Here is a 25,264-nt window from a genome sequence, read left to right as displayed (position 1 = left end):
GGCACGAGTCATAGTACAAATCACCCAAGCATTGTCACGGCCGTCAAAAGAAGTGGACCAAAGTGCAGCGTGGTGAGCGTACATTTCCCTTTATTATGGAATGATGCCAACAAAACAAGAAAAACAACCGTGAAGCTTACGAGGGCTAAGTGCCACTAACACAAGTCAACTTCCCACCCCGACAAAAAGGGGAAAAGGCTGCCTAAGTATGATTCCCAATCAGAGACAACGGATGACAGCTGTCCCTGATTGAGTACCATACCCCGGCCAAAAATAAATAAATTCAAAAACATAGAAACTAGAACATAGAATGCCCACCCAAATCACACCCTGACCAAACCAAAATAGAGCCATAAAAAAAGCTTTCTCGGGTCAGGGCGTGACAAACATTTCTATTTAGTTTGGATTAGGATATAAACAGGAAACTGAGATGTATTAATGTTTATGTAGTAGAGAGCAACATAAACAAATATATCTTTAGTAGAGGCAGAGTAGAATCAGTCAATGGGCTAATACGTCTGTCTCCTAAATGGCACTCTATTCCTTATCTAATGCATTACTTTTGACCATGGCTATGGACCCTGGTCAAAAGTAGAACCCTATAGGGAATAGGGTGGCATTTAAGACGCCAACTATGTCTGTTTTATTATTTAAAGATAAACTGTTAGTTCCTCGATACATGAAACAGCCATTCATCATAAAAGAATTGGGAAACAGGTTCTGCTTTAAAGTGAGGTTATATTGAAGCAGGAAGCTTACATTTTCATTTCCTTTACTGTTTCTTTTCTCCACTATTTCTAGATTCTACCAAGTATTCCGGGACACTGTTAATTCTCTCTGTTTTCCAAGGCCATATGAAAGAAATATGCAGGTTCTATATATGAGTTTTTCTTTTCTTCCTTACCTTTTTTTTAAACATTTTAATTATTCAGAGGGTCATGAAACAAAAGCACAATTGTATCTGACAGAGCGGTGATGAAATATGTGCTTGAGGTTGTACATGTTATGGCTTTCACAACTTTGTGTTGTTGGAAGTGAAAGTGAGGAGATGGGAGATGGGGGAGAGGACGTACAGGTACATAAGGTGGAGTTATTAACTATGACTGTACAATTTACTGGCATTAGTGAGAGGCTGAAAGTAGCAGAAGAAAAGCTATAGCCCAGCAGGCAAAACTGTTTGCAATGACATCGTAATGAGTGTAAAGCTGAAAGATGTGAACTCTAAACTGGCCGGCACGTTTCTAAATTAAGTGGTTTATCTACTACAGATTTTGAGAACAAAAAATAATTAAAATGTATGTCTCTAAAATACAAACAAAAAGTATAATACTGTAAAGTACTATATGATGATGGGTCTTATGAAGTAAAAACAAAACATCAGACATTGACAAGATTAGAGATGTACTGAATGTAACACAGCTTTACAAAAATTACATTGGCCAAGACAGTGATACCATAACATATGCCATTTAGGTAGCAGGAGCTTTTATCCAAAGTGACAACAGTCAGTCCACACATTTTTTTTGACCCCAGTGGGAATCAAACCCGCAACTCAGATGTTACTAGTCCCATGCTCTTGCTAACTGAGCCACACAGGACCTCTACAACGCATAAGTAAAAAACAATACTGTAAAATACATGACATAATTACATTACAGTTGTAAGGTGTATGATTGCCATCCCCATGAGTGTGCCACTCGCCTTCAGGCCATGAATGAGGCATGCAATGACATCAATCTAGATCTATGTCAGGCTTGGATTCTCCTTGCCAAAAGGATTTCTCCAGGTGCATGAACAATGAAGACATTTACTGTGATGTCGATGAGAGCCTATGACCAAATGTTCAAGACAGGCTTGATTCAAACTAGTGCCTTCTAAACGTTATGAAACGTTTGTTTCATTCATTTCATTTGATTACAGTTTCATTTGTTTACAGTATACCTACCATGTAATTATATCTGAACAATATATTAATTTGTCACGCCCTGACCTTGGTTATCTCTGTTTTCTTTGTATTTTGGTTAGGTCAGGGTGTGACTAGGGTGGGTACGCTAGTTTTTGTATTGTCTAGGGTTTTTGTATGTCTAGGGTTTTTGTATGTCTAGGGTTGTTGTAGATCCAGGGTTTTTGTATGTCTAGGGTTTTTGCATGTCTAGGGTTTTTGTATGTCTAGGGTTGTTGTAGATCTAGGGTTTTTCGTATTTCTATGTTGGCCAGATATGGTTCTCAATCACAGACAGCTGTTAATCGTTGTCTCTCATTGGGGATCATATTTAGGTAGCCATTTCCCTTTTGTGTTTCATGTGATCTTGTCTATTTGTAGTTGCCTGTCAGCACTCATTTGTAGAGCTTCACGTGTCGTTTTGTTATTTTTGGCTAGTTTGTTCAGTCTTCATTCTTTAAATAAAGAAGAGTGTACGCATACCACGCTGCACCTTGGTCCGATTCATATGACGAACGTGACAGAAGATCCCACCAAAAACGGACCAAGCAGCGTTTTCAGAAGGAATGGACCTGGGAAGATATTCCGGATGGAGCAGGACCCTGGGCGCAGGCTGGGGAGTATCACTGTCCTAAGGAGGAGATAGAGGCAGCGAAAGCGGAGTTATACCAACGAGAAAAGCACGAGAGGCAGTCCCGTAAAAAAAAATGGGGGGGCACACGGGGAGATTGGCTGAGTCAGGTTGGAGACCTGAGCCAACTCCTTGTGCTTACCGTGGGGAGCGTGTGACTGGTGTAATGAAGTGCTATTTCCTATGCAAATAACCAGCTTACTGCTATTGCATTGCTATAACTGAGACAACACATAGCAACGTATTTTCACAGTAAAACATGGTAGGGCCATACAGGATATCTCTCACACACACACTCACTGTAAAGACACACAGACTTGCCAAGACAGGAACGCACACACTTACACACACGCAGCCCCTCCCCTTCTGGATGGGCTCCAAAGACAAAGAACTCTGTCGAGAACCAATGGGATACTGACACCAGGCTGGAGGAGACTGTCTATCATCTGCAAACAACCTACCAGAAAGCCAGGACTACCAGAATCTACCTACGTCATTTCCATGTATAAAATGAACTGTACGATTGTGACCAGCCTCTTTCTTTTTTCCAATGGTTCGCATGAGAACTTGACGAAAAGGAGCCGTGCACGTAATTGCCAGATATCATTACTCTTGAATAAACGGCCTTTACTATACCGTATCAGCCTTGTCCAGCGTCTCGACTTGGTCTCGTTTCTCATATACCTATTCATCAACAAATTGGTAGCAGATGGATGGTTTAAACCCATGAATTCGGTCCATAGAGAGTTGATGAGAGAAAAGACAAGTTGACGACTGATTCAAAGGACGGGCGACCTGTTTACTAGGAGCCATCGGGGATTCAACTCGCCTTAGGAAACTGATCTAAAGAGCTCGACACTATAAGGTAGGCAGAAACCTGTTAAATCAAAATCTGCATATTATATCATAGTCATTATCCAAATTATTGATCAGAAGTACTAAAGGCGTAGGTATGAATTCCTGTTAAATTTATGGAAAAAATTATCCGATAACAAAAGGCATTCCGCAATGATATCTGAGTGATATATTGTCATTTCATATTCAAATAGTCTGACAGTGGTTGATATGAATCGATTAGGTGTACAGTGAGGAATTTGATGACTCTGTGATATATTGTAAAATCTTATCTACATAGCCTGGCACTAGACGATGTGCCGATCGACTAGGTGTACAGTGAGGATTTGATGATTCAGTGATATAGTGTTAAATCTTATCTACATAGCCTGGCACTAGACGATGTGCCGATCGACTAGGTGTACAGTGAGGATTTGATGATTCAGTGATATAGTGTTAAATCTTATCTACATAGCCTGGCACTAGACGATGTGGCGATCGACTAGGTGTACAGTGAGGATTTGATGATTCAGTTTAAATCTTATCTACATAGCCTGGCACTAGACGATGTGGCGATCGACTAGGTGTACAGTGAGGATTTAATGACTCTGTGAAATTAAATGTATGAAATGTTTTGTTAATTGATCGAGACGTGTAGCCAAGACTGGGACTGGTGGAGCTGGCATCCCACCAGGAGCCTCGGTTATAGATTAAGATTGGACTAGGAGTGAAGGAATTAAACCTCATCTCTCCAGATTAATGTCACTGATTGACCGTTTCATGAGACCGAGTGATACTGACCACCGACTCTAAAATTGACCGCCGAGTCATAAGTGGTGCGGGGTGGTGCGGCCGCCGTGCTGTGTAACGAGTAGATTTTTGTCCCATTTGTGCTGTTGGTGTTGCCTAGAATTAATTCGACCAATATTATAGAAGGCAGTTGAATACAGTGACACTGATCCAAAAGTAGGCGTTAGGGACACTAACATTTGGCCAGGCAGTAGAAATGTGGGTAGTTGTAGAATTACAATAAATAAATAAAAAAATAAACCTTAGACGCATAATTATCTCGCGAATATCCCTTTTCAATATTTTAGTACAGTCTACTCCAATAAACTATCATAGACGCATAATTATCTCGCGAATATCCCTGTTCGATATTATAGTATAGTAATTCCACAAAACTCTTTGTGCACGAGGGTGAGACACAAGAGATAAGTCTGTGTGAGCACCGTGAATACATCGCTGGTTTAGACTAAGTGACGGGCTAAGTGTATGAAGATAGTTATTAAACCCAGACATAGTTAAACGACAGAATGGCCACAACCACCATTCCCAAACTCAAATTCAACTAATATTTAGATCTGAGAATACAGGAGAGATCAGGGGGAAAACAGGAATATAAATCTATAAAGAAAGTATTGGAGGGAATTAGGCTGAAATGGACACAGGCAGGTTACATTAGTGGAGTCGCCCCGTCAAGGGAACAGCTCGGCGCTATGGAGAGAGAATTAGCGGAAGCAGTGGAACACAGTAAAAACAGTGAAGCAGAAATAAATAAGAGCCATTTTTTCAAAAATAAAGGGACGAAGAAAAGGGAGAGCGCGGAAGCTGAGCTAAAAAAAGGAACGTGGGCAATAGAAGAGACAAAAAGGACACGCCCACACAAAAAACCTGATATGATGGGCGTGCTTGCCGGGGCCACCCCGGCAGCCCCGCCCTCTCTATACCCACCACTGCCACAGGAAGAGAAGACTGGATTTTGTGAATAGGGAGGTGGTACTGCATTCACACACCTCCCACACAACCCGTTTAAAACCCACACCACCCCAGCCGCCGTACAGGCCCCGGTCTTTATGGTGCAGGGAGGACAGCTAAAAGGGAACATGACTGTGGGTATTCAAGATGGCCTACTAGTCTGTGAAGAAAGGCCCGATTGCTCAAGCCCCATAGCACTACAAGGCCCAGATGGGTCCCTGCCGAACTACACACAACCAAGGGAAGGTGGATCTCAACCGGGCCTCCTAAGGAAAGAGGGCCACGATCTTATTCAGCTCTCCTCTACTCCGAACACTGACTGGTACGGACGCAGAGATAAAGAAGATGATCAAGGGTCGTGGGTGTCACAGGGAAAATGTTTCGTCGGGGCTTCGTCAAGAGATCACCCCAGTAAAGACGAGGAAAACGAAAGTAGACCTGGACGTGATGAGGAGGAAATGGGACGGGACATCCGGAACTCTGTAGCTCAAGCCAGAACTATGATAGACGAAGCTGAACGTGGAGGGAACACATTCCATGTGGAAGGGGTAATGGTAGGAACAGTGACAGACCTGATCGAACCTGTCAGACAGTCCGTAAGGCTCTCAGAACTAAGAAGCAGGGGGGTCTCGTCCAGAGCAGACTGGGATCCCCAACATGGAGAGACAGGAAGGACAGGCTTCCAAATGCCGTTGAGGCCCACTCCTAATGGAGAATACGAAGAGTACCAACCATGGAAAATGACAGACCTCACCACTTTAATGGAACAGTTGCCCAGTCTACATGGGGGGGCCTCTACATGGCTCCTCCAACTACAGACACTTACCTCTGGCCTACGCCTCTGTCTGGGAGACATGAAAGCTCTGTTGGCTAGAGCTACAGACCATACCACCATGATGGCTCTCATAAGAGACGCAGATCTGGCCACGGCCCCAGCTGCACTAGGTCTAGGACGATTCCGAACTCAGTTATGGGCTGAGTTGAGAAGAGTATACCCTACCGAATGAAACCACTCAACCCTGTCATCATTCACCATCAACCCAGGGGAACAACCAGCAGCCTACCTGGATAGAGCAAAGACAACATGGAGAACCGTTCATGAAGACCCATATGATCACACTGCTACCACACTCAGCATGTGGAAGGAAATGGTGGTGAACGGGACCCAGAATGAAGTCCGTATGAAACTAAGGGGCACAGTGGGGTTGATGGCGCTACCTTTAGCTCAGTTTAACTCCCATGTACATCACCACATCACCCAATTCAACAGGGAAAAGGGTGGAGCGGATACACAAGTCCAGTCCCTACAGATTCAACTTCTGAAACTTCAACTGAAAGACGCGAAGGGGGGAGACAAACCACAGAAACAGATGGTGGCCGAGGCATCTACAGACATTGCCGATATAGTCACTAAAACAGTCACCCAGATGATGCAGCAACAAACTGTCCAGCAGACCTCCTGCCCCTGCGCACTTAACACCAATGGCAGCAGAGGGGGGACCACAGGTTGCATTCCAGCCACAATGGATTCCAGGACTGCCTAGAGGGGGAGTCTGCTACAACTGTAGGACGCCCGGTCACTACTCAAGGGACTGCCCATATCCACTGTCTCAACCTCAGCCCCCACCCAGGGGAAGAAGGCCCTTCTACGGTCCACCTAGAGGGAGGGGTGGCTACAGGCCATCCCCTCAGCCACAACCACAGCCGCAATCAAGAATTGAGAGTGAACAACCTGCATACAACCACCCAGTGCCATTTGCCTCCTACCCACCACAGCAGGCGCCATTCCAGGGTATGTCCACCATCACCACGAGAGAAGGACCTGACCTCTCTACGGAACAGCTGCTCAAGAATTGAAACTAAGACCCGACCTGGGAAACACACCACTGAACAAACCTGACCTATGGTTATACACAGATGGCTGCTGCTACAAAGGAGAGAATTGTGATGTGGCGGACTATGCAGTGGTGCAGCAGGCCCAGACGGCTCATACGTTACCCTTGAATCAGCCATCATCCCTCAACCAGCACCTGCCCAATTAGGTGAAATCATCGGATTGACGCAGGCCCTCATCAGAGGAAAAGGAAAGACTGAATATCTATACAGACTCAGCCTATGCCCATTGAGCAGTCCACACTGATGGACCCAGAACTTTTACGAGAAGCACATAGCCACACACACGAAGGCAAACTAAGGATTTTACAGAAGGTGTCTCACATCTGGTGGCACCCACACATGAAAATATGACAGATTTTTTATTTATTGTTATTATTTTATTTTATATGACGATGATTTATTTTATGACAAATGAAATGTTTGTGACAGACACAACCCATTGAAACCATATCAAACACCAGTGGGCTCATACTCAGTACCTAATGCATGTTTTCAGGATATTAGTATAGACCACACCGACATGGGCCCCGACAATGTATTCTAAAGATAAACACTATCTCCTAGTTATGATAGATAGGTTCACCAAATGGGTAGAAGCAATACCAACAGCGAAGGGGGGATGCTAGGTCAGTCGTTAAGTGGCTAACAAACCAAACTAATACCCAGGTATGGCATCCAAAGAAAAATCTAATTTGACAAATGGCTCACATTTCAATAACAAACACCTGAGACAGGTGGAAGCGATTTGGCATAACACACAGATTTGGTTCTGTGTACCACCCCCGATCCCAAGGTCTCGTGAAACGCAGGTCAACCGCTTAAATCCAAAATAGCTAAGGTATGTGCCGGGTCGAAGTTGAAATGGGTCGAAGCCCTGCCCCTGGCGTTGATGGCCATGAGAGCCTCACCAGGGTCAGGCACCCATCTCTCTCCTCATGAGATAATGACTGGTAGAGTCATGCCTGGTCCACCAAGGGAGGGAGGTCATATGCCCGCCCTTGATGTACAACAAATTGAAATGTCTGATTATGTGAAAGAACTGACGGTTCTTTCTGCAGCCCTCTCTGTTCAGGTTCGCAAGGTCCAGGAGAGAGAACTGCCGGAAGCTCCAGCACCACTGAAGGTAAAAATTGGAGACTGGGTAAGGGTAAAGGTCCACAAAAGAAAGTGGCTGGAACCCAGGTGGACTGGTCCGTACGAAGTGAAGGAGGTTACTTCACACTCAGTCCAGGTCAAAGGTAAATTGGGCGCACCTTGGCACCACCTCACACATTGTACATCAGCTCCAACCCCTTCCCGCACACTGACGGAAGTCAGAACTGACCTAAGTGGTCTACATTCGGTCCCAAATTCTACATCTATTTAGCCAAGGAAAATGGGAGGTTCAGCCCCATACTCCCTGACTAAATCACACTTTTCCCCCTGGGAACGGTTGGGGATCTTGGGACCCCAGTTTGTTATTTTTCTTCTCATGGGAGGGGTCACTCTACATACACTCACATGGCTCATAGACAAACAGATGCACCCACTACCGATTCACACACTGAATTCTACTCTGCCAGGTGAAACTAACTCTCTCTCTCTTCCCTCTTATCTACCACAAGACCATACCGTTTCTAGGCGTGAGGTGAGGGTCACTGAGTGCACCCCCCAGGAGTTGAAGAGCACCACCTTGTGTTTGCCTTTCAATGCCACCACCACCGCTTACCTGCCTTGGAGCCTTTTGGGTCATGCGCGAAATAGTCTGGGGCTACCTGCCTGGACCTATTCCAGTTTTAACTGGTATATAACCAAAGGGGGATATGGTGAGTGGTCTTGGAAAAACCTGGTGGCAGAAACAGAATATGACTGGTCCAGCTATTCCAAGGGACGGGCTGTCCTTGCCTGGCGCAAACGGCTTACACTTTCACGCACTGGTTTTCAAATGAAGCTGATTGTACGGCCTGGGACCACTATGGGTTGCCAGGTTTTTACGTTGGCCCCATATGTAGATAGCAGCAGGGCCGAAGTCTATTTCACACTATATATCTGCTTTACGCCACAACCACAGCCTACTTCTGTGACGGTGCGTGACGATATGGCAAAGCCACATACCCTACCCCAGCACAGGGATGGGTGGGGTTCTGCTGTTTTAGTGGCCACTACCCCTACCCCGGATGAGAACATTCTGGTTGCTACAGGTGTCTCAGGTTTGTCTAACAATTGGTTATTATTGACCGAACAAGCAGCCAATACAACCCCCACTAGTTGCGTAGTTTGCATGGGTGCAAGACCATTGCTCCGCATTGTCCCGGCCATTGTCAACATCGGATGTTTAATGCCCCTTATGGACAAAGACAATCCGACTGGTAACTGCTCCTTGTGGGATGCAGTTAACCCTGTGGTCTCCGCTACGGTCAGGGCACCAGTATTTTCCTCTGATGTTGCCAGGGCCAAATTCTCCTGTATTAACATGACAGGGGGTATACTACAGTTAGGGTTGCTCCCTGTGGGTTGGTGTACAAATACTATCATAGTAGTGGGTGGTTTTAAGCCAGTGATCAGGGCTGACATCTGGTGGTGGTGTGGGGGACCTCGGCTTTTTGACAGAACTCCCAATAATGCCACGGGTACTTGTGCGCTTGTAACACTTCTGCTGCCTATCTCTGTTTACCCTATAGGTGTGGGTGATTTGGTGACCCGGATACAGGCTGTGGACCCACAGTTTCTGCCTACCAGAACCAAGCGGGAGGCAGCCCCGACTGGTGGGGATCCCACATATATTGATGCCATAGGTGTTCCTAGGGGGGCCCTGATGAGTACAAGCTGGTGGACCAGTTCGCCGCAGGTTTTGAATCATCTCTCTGCTGGTGGTGCACTGTGAATAAAAATGTTGACCGCATTAACTATATACATTTCAATGTCCAAAAATTAGGTAACTGGACTCAACAAGGTTTTGAGGCCGTACATGGTCAACTGGCTGCCACCTCACTTATGGCTTTTCAAAATCGCATTGCCGTTGACATGTTGCTGGCTGAGAAGGGTGGGATATGTTTTATGTTTGGGGAGCAATGTTGCACATTTATCCCTAATAACACAGCCTCTGATGGCAGCCTCACTTTGGCGTTAGAAGGCCTGCGTACCCTTAATGGTAAAATGAAATCCCACTTTGGGGTTGATACCAGCATGTGGGACTCCTGGATGGATGCATTTGGTAAATATAAGGTCTTGGTCTCTTCTATTCTGGTCTCTATCTCTGTGTTTGTCGCTATATTAACCCTCTGTGGCTGTTGTTGCATCCCATGTGCCCGCTCCCTGCTTTTTCGTGTTATTACTTCTGCTATTCCACCAAATAATGACCCTGCACTGATGTTCCCCCTCCTACAACAGGAGGATCCTCTGGTGGAGTTTGAAACATGCACATATGAGTAGTTGTCACGTCTCTTTCGAGACGTGAAGAGGGGGACTATAAATTTTACTTGCTTTTAATTCAGGTCACGTCTCTTAGGAGACGTGAAAAGGGGGATTTGTAATGAGGTGCTATTTCCTATGCAAATGACCAGCTTACTGCTATTGCATTGCTATAACTGAGACAACACATAACAACGTATTTTCACAGTAAAACATGGTAGGGCCATACAGGATATCTCTCACACACACACTCACTGTAAAGACACATAGACTTGCCAAGACAGGAACGCACACACTTACACACACGCAGCCCCTCCCCTTCTGGATGGGCTCCAAAGACAAAGAACTCTGTCGAGAACCAATGGGATACTGACACCAGGCTGGAGGAGACTGTCTATCATCTGCAAACAACCTACCAGAAAGCCAGGACTACCAGAATCTACCTACGTCATTTCCATGTATAAAATGAACTGTACGATTGTGACCGGCCTCTTTCTTTTTTCCAATGGTTCGCATGAGAACTTGACGAAAAGGAGCCGTGCACGTAATTGCCAGATATCATTACTCTTGAATAAACGGCCTTTACTATACCGTATCAGCCTTGTCCAGCGTCTCGGCTTGGTCTCGTTTCTCATATACCTATTCATCAACACTGGTCAGACACAGTGTTATGCAATGATGCGCACGGTGTCTGCAGTTCGCATTCATAGCCCGGTGCGCTCTATTCCAGCTCCTCGCATTTGCCGGGCTAGAATGGGCATCCAGCCAGGATGGATAGTGCCGGCTCAGCACTCCTGGTCTCCAGTACACCTCCTTGGACCAGGATATCCTGCACCGGCTCTGCGCACTGTTTTTCCGTTGTTTCTGCACAGCCCAGTGCGTCCTGTGCTAGCGCCCCGCACTTGCCGGGTTCAAGTGAGCATCCAGCCAGGACGCATTGTGCCAACTCTACGCTCCAGATCTCCAGTGCACCTCCACAGGCCAGTACGTCCTGTGCCTGCTTCCCGCACTCGCCCTGAGGTGCGTGTCTTCAGCCCGGTACCACAAGTGTTGGCACCACGCATCAGGTCTCCAGTGCGCCTCCACAGTCCAGAGCCATCCCCTATAGGTTCAGGTTTGAGGCAGGGAGTCTGCACCTTTGGGTGGGTGGGGTGGTACTGTCACGCCCTGACCTTAGTTATCTTTTCTTTATATTTTGGTTAGGTCAGGGTGTGACTAGGGTGGGTACGCTAGTTTTTGTATTGTCTAGGGTTGTTGTAGGTCTAGGGGTTTTTGTATTTACGTTGGCCTGATATGGTTCTCAATCAGAGACAGCTGTTTATCGTTTTTCTTTTTGTGTTTCGTGGGATCTTGTCTAAGTGTAGTTGCCTGTCAGCACTCATTTGTATAGCTTCATGTGTTGTTTTTGGTTAGTTTGTTCAGTGTTCATTCTTTAAATAAAGAAGAATGTACGCGTACCACGCTGCCCCTTGGTCCGATTCATATGACGAACGTGACATTATTTTATGAAAAAAAAGTTGCATCAACGATAGTGAAATGATCACACATGGGATAGAAATTATGGAAATTTGAATTTCAGTCAATGTTGATGGGTAGTGCAAGTGTATTGCCTGATGTAAAAACAGTAATGTACTGTAGCGTATTACAGTCAAAAGGCAATTTTGAAAAATGTTTTGCTTTTGGATTAACTGGTTGTAAAATTGAAGATATCGTTATGTAATTAGATTCAATGTTCCCCTGGTATTTCACAGTAAACTTAGATTTTGGATCAATGGATGTGTGGTGAAACATGTTTCCATACAAAATTAATGCAGACTAAAAGGTTTTGAATATAAAATTTACCAGTTTGAAGTTTTGTACAAAGAGTTTTGAAAATTCCCCACAATTGTAAATATAGAAGAAAAAGCGATGAAATATATAATATATAACACAGCAGGAGAAACTGGTTGATATGAGGTGGCTTAGGGTAAAACAAAGTATTCACAGGAGGTGTGTTTGTGTGTGTGTGCACACACCCCTGTCTGTGTCATTGCCACTAAACGAGCAGTGATCCATATAGCTCACTATCAAAAGTGCAATCAAGTGTACAGGGGCTGTTGAGTGTGAAATGAAGCATTATTAATTGCCAATAGAAATCAGACAGACCAGCTGTAATCTATTGTAACAGCGGTCGGTGGTGGCATCTGCAATTGCCTCTGTGAGGGTAAACAGTAATCAACTTGTAGAGGAGTGGGGAATAAGACATGGGTTCAAAAACTATTTGAAATCTTTCAAATTCTTAGCCTGCCTAGAGTCCCAAATGGCTGAGGTTTTAGGATATTATATTAGTCCATTAAGCCAGACAAGCATAAAGAAGCACAGAAATTATTTCAAAAAGTATTTGGACCCTGTTTTGGGAGAGCGATGAGGATCACCTACTCTGCCATCTCTCCACAGGTTTTATTCTAATGTCTAACACCTATCATTGATGGACTAATTAGATCACCGGAATGTTCTTCATTTAGTCCATGAAGGGTCCACATGGATCCACCATTTAATACGGACCCCGACACAGTAAAGCAGTTAGATAAAGTACATCCCAACTGTTTCAATTAACTAGGAACTTAATGATTTCAGAGAAAGATCATTGATGTCTGAATAAATAGAGAGATATGAACTGTCAACAGATGGGTACTCATTGTAAAGAATAGCCAATGGCACAACACGTTTGTCTCCCAGAAGAAGTTGATTGGTCAGTTAAAGATTGCATAACATTAGGATGACATAAAGGGGTTCAGGAAATGTGGTTGAAATTTTATGTATAGATTCTTACAGCAAGATGGCAGCAAGATGGCAGCAAGATGGTGCTGACAGATTTGTTATTTCTGATATTATTTGCTCAGAACGGCTCTTCAATTATTACCTATAGCCGAAACAAACATTTGGATAATAGAGTATGTATCCAAGTATATTACTCGCTGACGTTCAGTCCCTGGACAATAAAGTAGACGGAGTGGTCATGAGGCGCCATATAAAATATAATCAAATCAACAACAACAAAAATTGTCACATGCACCGAATACAACAGGTGTAGGTAGACCTTACCGTGAAATGGTTACTTACCAGCCCTTGAACAACAATGCAGTTTTTTTTAAAGACTTCAGAAAATATTTACTAAATAAACTAAAGTACAAAAAAACGAACACAATAAAACAACAATAATGAGGCTATATATACAGAAGGTATCGGTACCGAGTCAATGTGCGGAGGTACAGGTTAGTTGAGGTAATTGAGGTAATATGTACATGTAGGTAAGGGTAAAGTGACTATGCATTGATAATAAACAGCGAGTAGCAGCAGCATAAAAAGGTGGGGGTCAATGCATATAGTTTGAGTAGCCACTTGATTAGCTGTTCAGCAGTCTTATGGCTTGGGGGTAGAAGCTGTTAAGAAGCTTTTTGGATCTAGACTTGGCGCTAATGTACCGCTTACAAAGCGGTAGCAGAGAAAAGTAGGGTGGCTGGAGTCCTTGGCAATTTGTAGGGCCTTCCTTTGACACCGCCTGGCATAGAGGTCCTGGGTGGCAGGATGCTTGGCCCCACTGGGCCGTACGCACTACCCTCTGTAGCGTCTTGCGGTCGGATGCGGAGTAGTTGCCATACCAGGCAGCGATGCAACCAGTCAGGAAGTTCTCGATGGTGCAGCTATAGAATATTTTGAGGATCTGAGGACACATGCCAAAACTTGTTAGTGTCCTGAGGGGGAATAGGAGTTGTCATGCCCTCTTCATGACTGAATTGGTGTGTTTGGACCATGATAGTTTGTTGATGATGTGGACACTAAGGAACTTGAATGTCTCGACCTGCTCCACTACAGCCCCATCGATGAGAATGGGAGCGTGCTTGGCCCTCCTTTTCCTGTAGTCTTATATCAGCTCCTTGAGAGAGAGGTTGCCATCCTGGAACCACACTGCCAGGTCTCTGACCTCCTCCCTATAGCCTGCGTCATCGTTGTCGGTGATCAGGCCAACCACTGTTGTGTCATTAGCAAACTTAATCAAAGAGCTGCCCTTTTTTCCCATTTTCGCCTAAAATGACATACCCAAATCTAACTGCCTTTAACTCAGGCCCTGAAGCAAGGATATGCATATTCTTTGTACCATTTGAAAGAAACAATTTGAAGTTTGTGGAAATGTTAAAGGAATGTTGGAGAATATTACACAATAGATCTGGTAAAAGATAATACAATGAAAAAAACTACCGTTCTTTTGTATTTTTTTTGTACCATCATATTTGAAATGTAAAAGAAAGGCCATAATGTAATATTCAAGCCCAGGCGCAATTTAGAAGTTTACATACACTTAGGTTGGAGTCATTTAAAACCCGTTTTTCAACCATTCCACAAATTTCTTGTTAAAAAACTGTAGTTTTGCCTAGTCGGTTAGGACATTTACTTTATGCATGAAACAAGTTATTTTACCAACAATTGTTTACAGACAGATTATTTCACTTATAATTCACTGTATCACAATTCTAGTGGGTCAGATGATTACATACACTAAGTTGACTGTGCATTTAAACAGCTTTGAAATTCAAGAAAATTATGTCATGGCTTTAGAAGCTTCTGATAAATCAAATCAAATCAACGTTTATTTGTCACGTGCGCCGAATACAACATGTAGACCTTACAGTGAAATGCTTACTTACAGGCTCTAACCATTTCGAAGACCCATTTGCGACCAAGCTTCCTGACTGATGTCTTGAGATGTTGCTTCAATATATCCACATAATTTTCCTCCCTCATGATGCCCTTTATTTTGTGAAGTGCACCAGTCCCTCCTACAGCAAAGCACCCCCACAACATGATGCTGCTGGGCTGTTGCGGAGACCATATAACTGCCACACCGGCAGTCATGAGTCATGACCACAGTACAATTCTACGTGACCGTCGAGTCGCAGTAATCTCCGCTTATGCACTCTGGACATGAGTTGGTAGTACCCAACTCGCTAACGAACATCAGGTCACTAATGGCCTGGTACTCAGGGCTCTATTGTCCCTCTAACCACTCTGACATCAATGCAAATAACATTGAAAATCACATCAAACACATTTTCATAAAAACAGTATGTCCTTTTAAGATTCACCTCACAGAGATTTATCAATTTGAAGAAAGAAGTTCAACAACATGTTGCAACTGAGTGAAAAACATGGTTGTTGTGGATGTTGTTTCAAAGCCTAACACAACAAAATGGACAACACTTTCTAAGGTGATGATTCATTCAAAACTCCCATAAGCTTATTAGAGTTTATGCATAAGTATAGGCCTATATATGAGCCAAAGCCCCGAAAAAATACCTGATTTTAAATATTGATTGTGCCGTTATACAATACATAGCCTACTGCATATTATGCATGGCAGAAAAAAAGATTTAAGATGTCTGGTACATAATTGGTCTGGCTTATACTAAGAAATTAAACAGATTCTAGTAATTGCCTCTGAGTGTGGACTGAATTATTATGCATACTGGATGGACTGGTTACCTTATGCTATGCCACAAACTTTCTGAGTCTGGGAGAGAATGTATAGGTCTAGGCGATTGGTTCATTGATTGTGCAGTGTGGCATTGTATTTGATTTTGAATAGCCTAGTAATAGGCTGACATTAAATTTAGCTACAGAATATCTCACCACTGTGCATTTCCATCTCATCCCCTCATCCTTCATGACTTTCTCAAGTGCAAAAAGGGCCTGTCAATAGTTCAATGAAATAGGTGTTGTTATCAATGTTCCCGAACAGATTTCCCTTGATTTCACAAATGAAGCACTGGGTAGCTGCAGGAACAGGGTTGGAGAGCCCATGGCATACAGAGTTCGTGTGGAAAATCACTTGTCGCACAAGAAGAGGCTGCATGCTCCTCAAACAGTGGTTGATGTGTGGAGTGAAATAAGTGGCCTCCATTTGCTATTCCAGTGCATACAGATGACATGTCTTATTTCCCCTGCCCCTGTTCCTGCCCATTTGATAATGGTCATTCTAAATCTAAACTAATTTGACATATTAGTAAGGACAAGATCAAATTGAGAATAGTCTGATGGGTGAAAATATGATCACTTGATGAGGGAACAGCAAGCTTTTTTTGCGACTTTCTCAAATCATCAATTAGTCGCATCATGCAGCCCATATATGCTTTCTAAGTCATTCTAGGGTTTGTATCATTCACAACTAAAGTTTCCAAATAATTGTAAATCTAGCATATAGGACCTGTTTCAAATGATCACGTTTATGCTCAATATAGTCACTTCATGTGGGCACTTACTCCGGAATAGGAAAAATGTTATTTATATTTTATTCAGGTAAGTTCAATTATATTGTTCTTAATATAAAATAATATCATATAAAATAATATAATATAAAATAATGGCAAGGGACATATAAGCATATATTGTCTGCTAAATGAACAAGCCTACAGCCTATGGCATGGTGCTTAGCCAGATAGCATACAATAGGCCAAATCATCTTGTGTTCTACTAAATAACATACACCAGTTGCTGACAGGTGTATAAAATCTACCATGCAGCCATGCAATCTCATTGGACAAACATTGGCAGTAGAATGGTCTGTACTGAAGAGCTCATTGACGTTCAACGTTGCACTGTCATAGGATGCCACCTTTCCAACAAGTCAGCTCGTCAAATTTCTACACTGCTAGAGCTGCCCCGGTCAACTGTAAGTGCTGTTTTTGTGAAGTGGAAACATATACTCAATTACTCAGCCACGAAGTGGTAGGCCACACAAGCTCACAGAACGGGACCGAAAAATCTTCTGTCCTCGGTTGCAACACTCACCACCGAGTTCCAAACAGCCACGGGAAGCAACTTCAGCACAAGAACTGTTCGTCACGAGCTTCATGAAATGGGTTTCCATGGCCAAGCAGCCACACATAAGCCTAAGATCGCCATGCGCAATGCCAAGCGTTAGCTGGAGAGTTGTAAAGCTCGCCGCCATTGGACTCTGGAGCAGGGAAACACGTTTCTGGAGTGATGAATCACGCTTCACCATCTTGCAGTCCGGTGAATAAATGTGGGTTTGCCAGGAGAACGCTACCTGCTCGATTGCATAGTGCCAACTGTAAATTTTGGTGGAGAAATAATGGCCTGGTGCTGTTTTCATGGTTTGAGCTAGGCACCTTAGTTCCAGTGAAGGGGAATCTTAACTAAACAGCATACAATGACATTCTAGACGATTACGTGCTTCCAACTTTGTGGCAAGAGTTTGGGGAAGGCCCTTTCCTGTTTCAGCATAACAATGCCCCCGTGCACAAAGTGAGGTCCATACAGAAAATGGTGTGTCAATATCGGTGTGGAAGAACTTGACTTGCCTGTACAGAGTCCTGACCTCAACCCCATCAAACACCTTTGGGATGAATTGGAACGCCGACTGTGAGCCAGGCCTAATCGTCCAACATCAGTGCCGACCTCACTATTGCTCTTGTGGATGAATGGAAGCTTGTCCCCACAGCAATGTTCCAACAACTAAGCCTTCCCAGAAGAGTGGCAGCTGGTATAGCAGCAAAGGGGGTCCAAATCCATATTAATGCCCATGATTTTGGAATGAGATGTTCAACGAGCAGGTGTCCACATGCTTTTGGTCATGTAGTGTATATAAGTGATTAATTGTGATGGTGTATATTAAATTGATTAATTAGACATGTTTAAATGTAGATATTCAGTGTCTTGTATGCATGGAGGCCTGGAGATGCTACACATGTTAATGTTAATTAACGGTCAATTACTGTGTGGCTGGCAGGCTTTTGCATGTCAATAGCCAGCTGACAAAATGTCATGACTGCCACAGCCCTAGGGGGAAAGTTTTAAGTTCATCGGCGTACACATCACGGACAAACTGAAATGGTCCACCCACACAGTGTAGTGAAGAAGGCGCAACAGTGCCTAAAACCTCACAAACCTTTACAGATGCACAATTGAGAGCATCCTGTTGGGCTGTGTCACCGCCTAGTATGGCAACTGCACCGCCCACAAACGCAAGGCTCTCCAGAGGGTGGTGGGGTCTGCACAACACAACTGGAGGCAAACTACCTGCCCTCCAGGACACCTACAGAACCTGATGTCACAGGAAGGCCAAAAAGATCATCAACGACAACAACCATCCGAGCCACTGCCTGTTCACCCCACTACCATCCGGAAGGCGAGGTCAGTACAGGTGCATCAAAGCTGGGACATAGAGACTGAAAAACAGCTTCTATCTCAAAGCCATCAGACTTTTAAATAGCTATCACTAGCACAGAGAGGCTTCTGCCTACATACAGACTTGAAATAATTGGCCAATTCAATAGTGTTTACATATCTTGCATTACTCATCTCACATGTACACTACCGTTCAAAAATTGGGGTCACTTAGAAATGTCCTTGTTTTTGAAAGAAAAGCAAATGTTTTTGTCCTTTAAAATAACATAAAATTGATCAGAAATGCAGTGGAGACATTCTTAATGTTATAAATGACTATTGTAGCTGGAAACGGCAGATTTTTAATGGAATATCTACGTAGGAGTACAGAGGCCAATTATCAGCAACCATCACTCTGTGTTCCAATGGCACATTGTGTTAGCTAATCCAAGTTTATCATTTTAAAAGGCTAATTGATCATTAGAAAACCCTTTTGCAATTCTGTTAGCACAGCTGGAAACTGTTGTGCTGATTAAAGAAGAAATAAAACTGGCCTTCTTTAGACTAGTTGAGTATCTGGAGCATTCGGAGAGAGTCAGAAAGTAAAGTAGAAGAGCTCAGGGAGAAGATCTGCTTTCAGAGAGACATTAGGGACTGTAACATAATCTTTTTTATGGAATGATGTCTCTCTCCAGATATACACTGAATGTAGAAAACATTAAAAACTTCTTAGGGCTATGCTCCTTTATTCTCAATTTTCACCTGAATGATGTGCCCAAAGTAAACTGCCTGTTCCTCAGGCTCTGAAGCTAGGATATGCATATAAATTGGTACCATTGAAAAGAAAACACTTTGAAGTTTTTAGAAATGTAAAAAATAATTTAGGAGAATATTACACAATATATATGGTAGGAGAAAATCCAAAGGAAAACCAAACAGATTTTTTTTTTGAGAGACCATCTTAGAATGGCCACTATAAGGGCATACTGAAAATTAGCTCCCTGTCACGGCCGTTGAATGAACTTGACCAAGGTGCAGCGTTGTGAGCGTACATATTCCCTCTTTATTTAGGATGCCGCCGACAAAACCAGTAAACACTACAAACGCAACCTTGAAGCTTAAGGCAATAGTGCCAACAAGCAAAGTTAACTTCCCACAAAGAAAGGAGGGAAAGGGCTACCTAAGTATGGTTGCCAATCAGAGACAACGATAGACAGCTGTCACTGATTGGGAACCATACCCGGCCAAAACATAGAAATACAAAATCATAGAAAAACAAAACATAGAATGCCCACCCCACATCACACCCTGACCTAAACAAATAGAGAAATAAAACAGCTCTCTAAGGTCAGGGCATGACACTCCTTTCCTATGATTTCCACAAGGTGTCAGCAGTCTAAAAAAATAATAAGAAATATCCGTTTTAGTACAGGGACACAGTCTTAGAAATGTGTGTTTGCACGTGCCGTGGTTTCCTATTTAACATACTTCTTTCCGTAAGTAATATTATAGTTTGATTACATTTTAGGGTATCTGAGGAGTAGATAAAAATATATTTTGACATGTTGAAACAAAGTTTAGGGGTAGATTTTTGGAATCCCTTCTCTGCACGTTGAACAAGTGGATTACTCAAATCGATGGCGCCAACTAAACAGACTTTTTACAATATAAAGAAGGATTTTATCCAGCAAAACGACACTACATGTTATAGCTGGGACCCTTTTAATTAAAAATCAAAGGAAATTTTTCAAAAAGTAAGTGAATATTTAATCGCTATTTGCGAATTTATGAAACCTGTGCCGGTGGAAAAACATTTTGATGTGAGGCGCCGTCCTCAATCGAATGGCATGTTTCGTAATAGCTACTGTAAATAGGACAGTGCAGTTAGATTAACAATCATTTAAGCTTTCAACCAATATAAGACACTTATATGTACCTAAATGTTAAATATCCATAATTTGTATGATTATTTATTTAATTGCGCGACCTCCAGTTTCACCGGAAGTTGTCCCGCTAGCAGGACGGTGAAACCAAGTAAAAACTATGATCCCTTATTGATGTCACATGTTAATAAAATCCTCTTCAATCAGTGTAGATGAAGGGGAGGAGAAAGTTTAACGAAAGATTTTTAAGCCTGGATACAATTGGGACATTTGTGTATGTGTTCCATTCAGAGGGTGAATGGGCAAGACAAAAGATTTAAGTGCTTTTGAACGGGCATGATAGTAGGTACCAGGCGCACTGGTTTGAGTGTGTCAAGAACTGCTACGCTGCTGGGTTTTTCACTCTCAACAGTTTCCCGTATGTATCAAGGATGGTCCACCACCCTAAGGACATCCAGCCAACTTGACACAACTGTGGGAAGCATACATTTTGGATTATGTGTATATTGTTAGGTATTAATGCACTGTTGGAGCTAGAAACACAGGCATTTCGCTGCACCTGTGTTAACTTCTTTGGCATAGGGGGCAGCATTTTCACTTTTGGATGAATAGCGTGCCCAGAGTAAACTGCCTCCTACTCAGTCCCAGATGCTAATATATGCATATTATTATTAGTATTGGATAGAAAACACTCTGAAGTTTCTAAAACTGTTTTTGAATGATGTCTGTGAGTATAACAGAACTCATATGGCAGGCAAAAACCTGAGAAAAAATCCAACCAGGAAGTGGGAAATCTGAACTTTGTAGTTTTTACTCAGCCCCTATCGAATACACAGTGGGATATGGGTTATTTTGCACTTCCTAAGGCTAGATGTCAACTGTCTTTAGAACGTTGTTTCAGGCTTCTACAGTGAAGGGGGGCCGGATGAGAGCTGTTTGACTAAGGGGCCTGGCAGCAGCCTCGTTCTCAGTCACGCGCAATTCACATGAGAAGTAGCTCTCGTTCCATTGCTTTTCTACAGACAATGTAATTCTCCGGTTGGAACATTATTGAACATTTATGATAAAAACATCCTAAAGATTGATTCTATACTTAGTTTGACAAGTTTCTTCGACCTGTAATATAACTTTTTGAACTTTTCGTCCGACTAGACCTGAACACGCGTTTGGATTTGTTTACTAAACGCCAAACAAAAGAAGCTATTTGGATATAAATGATTGACATTATCAAACAAAACAAACATTTATTGCGATTCCTGGGAGTGCATTCTGATGAAGATCATCAAAGGTAAGTGAATATTTATAATGCTATTTTTGACTAATGTTGACTGCGCAACATGGTGGATATTTCATTTGGCTGGTTTGGGCTCTGAGCGCCGTACTCAGATTATGCTTTTTCCGTAAAGTTTTTTTGAAATCTGACACAGCGGTTGCATTAACGAGCAGCCTGGTGACCTAGAGGCCGGAGAGGGAGCACACGTGACAGTACCCCCTCCCTGACGCGCGTCTCCAGCCGCAGGATGCCAACCAAGATGACGATCCCGGGGATCAGGAGTGGATCTGTCACCTCTGCTAAAGCGCGCGACCTAGAGTCCCGGAGTGAGAGCATACGTGACAGTACCCCCTCCCCAGCACGTCTGTGCAATCTGTGCAGAAATCCTTCAGTTGTCCAAACCCACAGTTTCATCAGCTGTCCGGGTGGCTTGTCTTAGACAATCCCGCAGGTGAAGAAGGCGGATGTGGAGGTACTGGGGCTGACGTGGTCTGCGGTTGTAAGGCCGGATGGACGTACTGCAAAATTATAAAAAACAACATTAGAGGCTATGGCTACAGCTTTGGTACGCCAGTTGCATGTTCCCTCGACTTGAGATGTCTGTGTCATTGTGCTGTGCGGCAAAACTCCACAGTTTAGAGTGTGATAGGCCTTTCTAGCTTATAAGATTACGATGGTCATAATGTTTCTTGACAGTGTCATAAAGTGTATTTTCTTAGTCCAAGTAAAGTGACACAGGATGGTCATAATGCTTCATGACAGTGACAAAGTGTATATTCTACAAGTTCTTTAAAACATATAGACAAACTGTACAGAATGCATTACAGCAACAAAGGATTTCAAATGAAAGGAAAATTCTTGCCAAGGAAAAAACTAATTTTAATAAATTAGTTTTGACACTCTTATGTAGGTGTCATTACCAGCTATAAAATAATGCAATATATGTCACAACAGGTGTAAATATATCCGTCATGATAGTGTTGTGATCATATTATGACAAGTTATGTCAGCTATTATGACATATTATGGTTGTCAGGTAAAGTGTTACCGAAATGTGTTTGGAGTTACTAAGGTTAGTAACTCCAAACAAGTTACTATAGTTGTTACGCGGAGTGGAACAGGGGAACCCAAGAGCAGACTCAGACGAGGAGGCTGGGATGAAGTAACCAAGGTATTTATTGAAACACAGGGGGGAGATAGAGTGCAGGTCAGGGGAAGCTCGCGCGGGTTGCTGGAAACCAGGTGTGGAGGCTGAGGCTAGAGCGAGAGGGGTTGAGACAGGGTAAGCAGGTCCAGAGGGGAATCCAGGGAAGTAGTAGAGTGGGGAATCCAGGACAGAGTAGCAGGATGACGAGATGTGTGACTGGAGACAGGGACCAGAGTCAGAGAGGGCAGAATGAGCAGAGATTACGATCTGGCAGCGTGGAAGTTGCAGGGCTAAGTATTTGTAGAGGTCTTGATTATGGAAGAGGTTGCAGCTGGTGGGGATCTGCTCTGAATCCAGCAAACCTGTCTCCGCCCACACAATTACACACACACACAGAGGGAGAGGGAGAGATTACTGGGGGAGTGGCTGCAGGTCAAGGAGACACAGTAGTAGTAGAGGGCATTGCAGGAGAAGATGTGACAGTACCCAATGTGCAGTCAATGACCATGCACCTGTGGAACGGTCGTTAAGACACTAACAGTTATGAAAACCTAGGACACTAAAGAGGCCTTTCTACTGACTCTGAAAAACACAAAAAGAAAAATGCCCAGGTCCCTGCTCATCTGCGTGAACATGCCTTAAGCATGCTGCAAGGAGGTATGAGGAATACAGATGTGGCCAAGGCAATAAATTGCTATGTCCGTACTGTGAGATGCCGAAGACAGCGCTACAGGGAGACAGGACAGACAGCTGATTGTCCTCGCAGTGGCAGACCATGTTTAACAAACCCTGCACAGGATTGGTACATCTGAACATTACACCCCCGGGACAGGTACAGGTTGGTAACAACAACTGCCCGAGTTACACCAGGAATGCACAATCCCTCCATCAGTGCTCAGACTGTCCGCAATAGGCTGAGAGAGGCTGGACTGAGGGCTTGTAGGCCTGTTATAAGGCAGGTCCTCACCAGACATCACCTGCAACAACGTCGCCTATGGGCACAAACCCACCGTCGCTTTACCAGACAGGACTGGCAAAAAGTGCTCTTCACTGACGAGTCACAGTTTTGTCTCACCAGGGGTGATGGTCGGATTCGCGTTTATTGCCAAAGGAACGATTTTTACACCGAAGCCTGTACTCTGGAACGGGATCGATTTGGAGGTGGAGGCTCCGTCATGGTCTGGGGCGGTGTGTCACAGCATCATTGGAATGAGCTTGTTGTCATTGCAGGCAGTCTCAACGATGTGTGTTAGAGGGAGGACATCCTCTTTCCTCATGTGGTACCCTTCCTGCAGGCTCATCCTTACATGACCATGCCACCAGCCATACTGCTGGCCAAGATGTTCAAATGTTCATAAATGACCAGCATGGTCAAATAATAATAATCACAGTAGTTGTCGAGGTTGCAACAAGTCAGCACCTCAGGAGTAAATGTCAGTTGGCTTTTCATAAGCCATCATTGAGAGTATCTCTACCGCTCCTGCGGTCTCTAGAGAGTTGAAAACAGCAGGTCTGGGACAGGTAGCACATCGGGTGAACAGGTCAGGGTTCCATAGCCGCAGGCAGAACAGTTGAAACTGGAGCAGCAGCACGGCCAGGTGGACAGCAAGGAGTCATCATGCCAGGTAGTCCTGAGGCATGTTCCTAGGGCTCAGGTCCTGAGAGAGAGAGAGCGAGAGAGAGCGAGAGAGAGCGAGAGAGAGCGAGTGAGAGCGAGAGAGAGCGAGAGAGAGCGAGAGAGAGCGAGAAAATTTTAGAGCATAGTTAAATTCACACAGAACACCGGATAAGACAGGAGAAATACTCCAGATATAACAGACTGACTGTAGCCCCCCGACACATAAACTACTGCAGCATAAATACTGGAGGCTGAGACAGGTGGGGTCAGGAGACACTGTGGCCCCATCCGATGATACCACGGACAGGGCCAAACAGGCAAGATATAACCCCACCCACTTTGCCAAAGCACAGCCCCCACACCACTAGAGGGATTTCTTCAATCATCAACTTACCATCCTGAGACAAGGCCGAGTATAGCCCACAAAGATCTCTGCCACGGCACAACCCAAGGGGGGGGCGCCAACCCAGAAGCACGAAAACCGCATTAGAAAAAAAGCTTGAAAAACCCATTACATTTTTGCCCTATGTTGACAATGACAATAGTTTCAGTATAGTTTTAATTTTTCAAATGTTTTCCTTAATTATTTTATTTCAATTGACTAAATAGTTGTTCAATTGTTACATTTTTTTCATGTTCAGTTTTATAATAACCTTGGGAGTTACCTTTCTAGCTAATATACTATGTTAGAGTTTACACTTTCTTTTCTAATTATAATGTGGGGAGGTC

Source organism: Oncorhynchus kisutch, linkage group LG25 (assembly GCF_002021735.2).
Source record: "Oncorhynchus kisutch isolate 150728-3 linkage group LG25, Okis_V2, whole genome shotgun sequence".
Classification (NCBI taxonomy): Eukaryota; Metazoa; Chordata; class Actinopteri; order Salmoniformes; family Salmonidae; genus Oncorhynchus; species Oncorhynchus kisutch.
The sequence above is the reverse complement of the archived record's forward strand: the minus strand, read 5'-3'. Positions refer to the sequence as shown.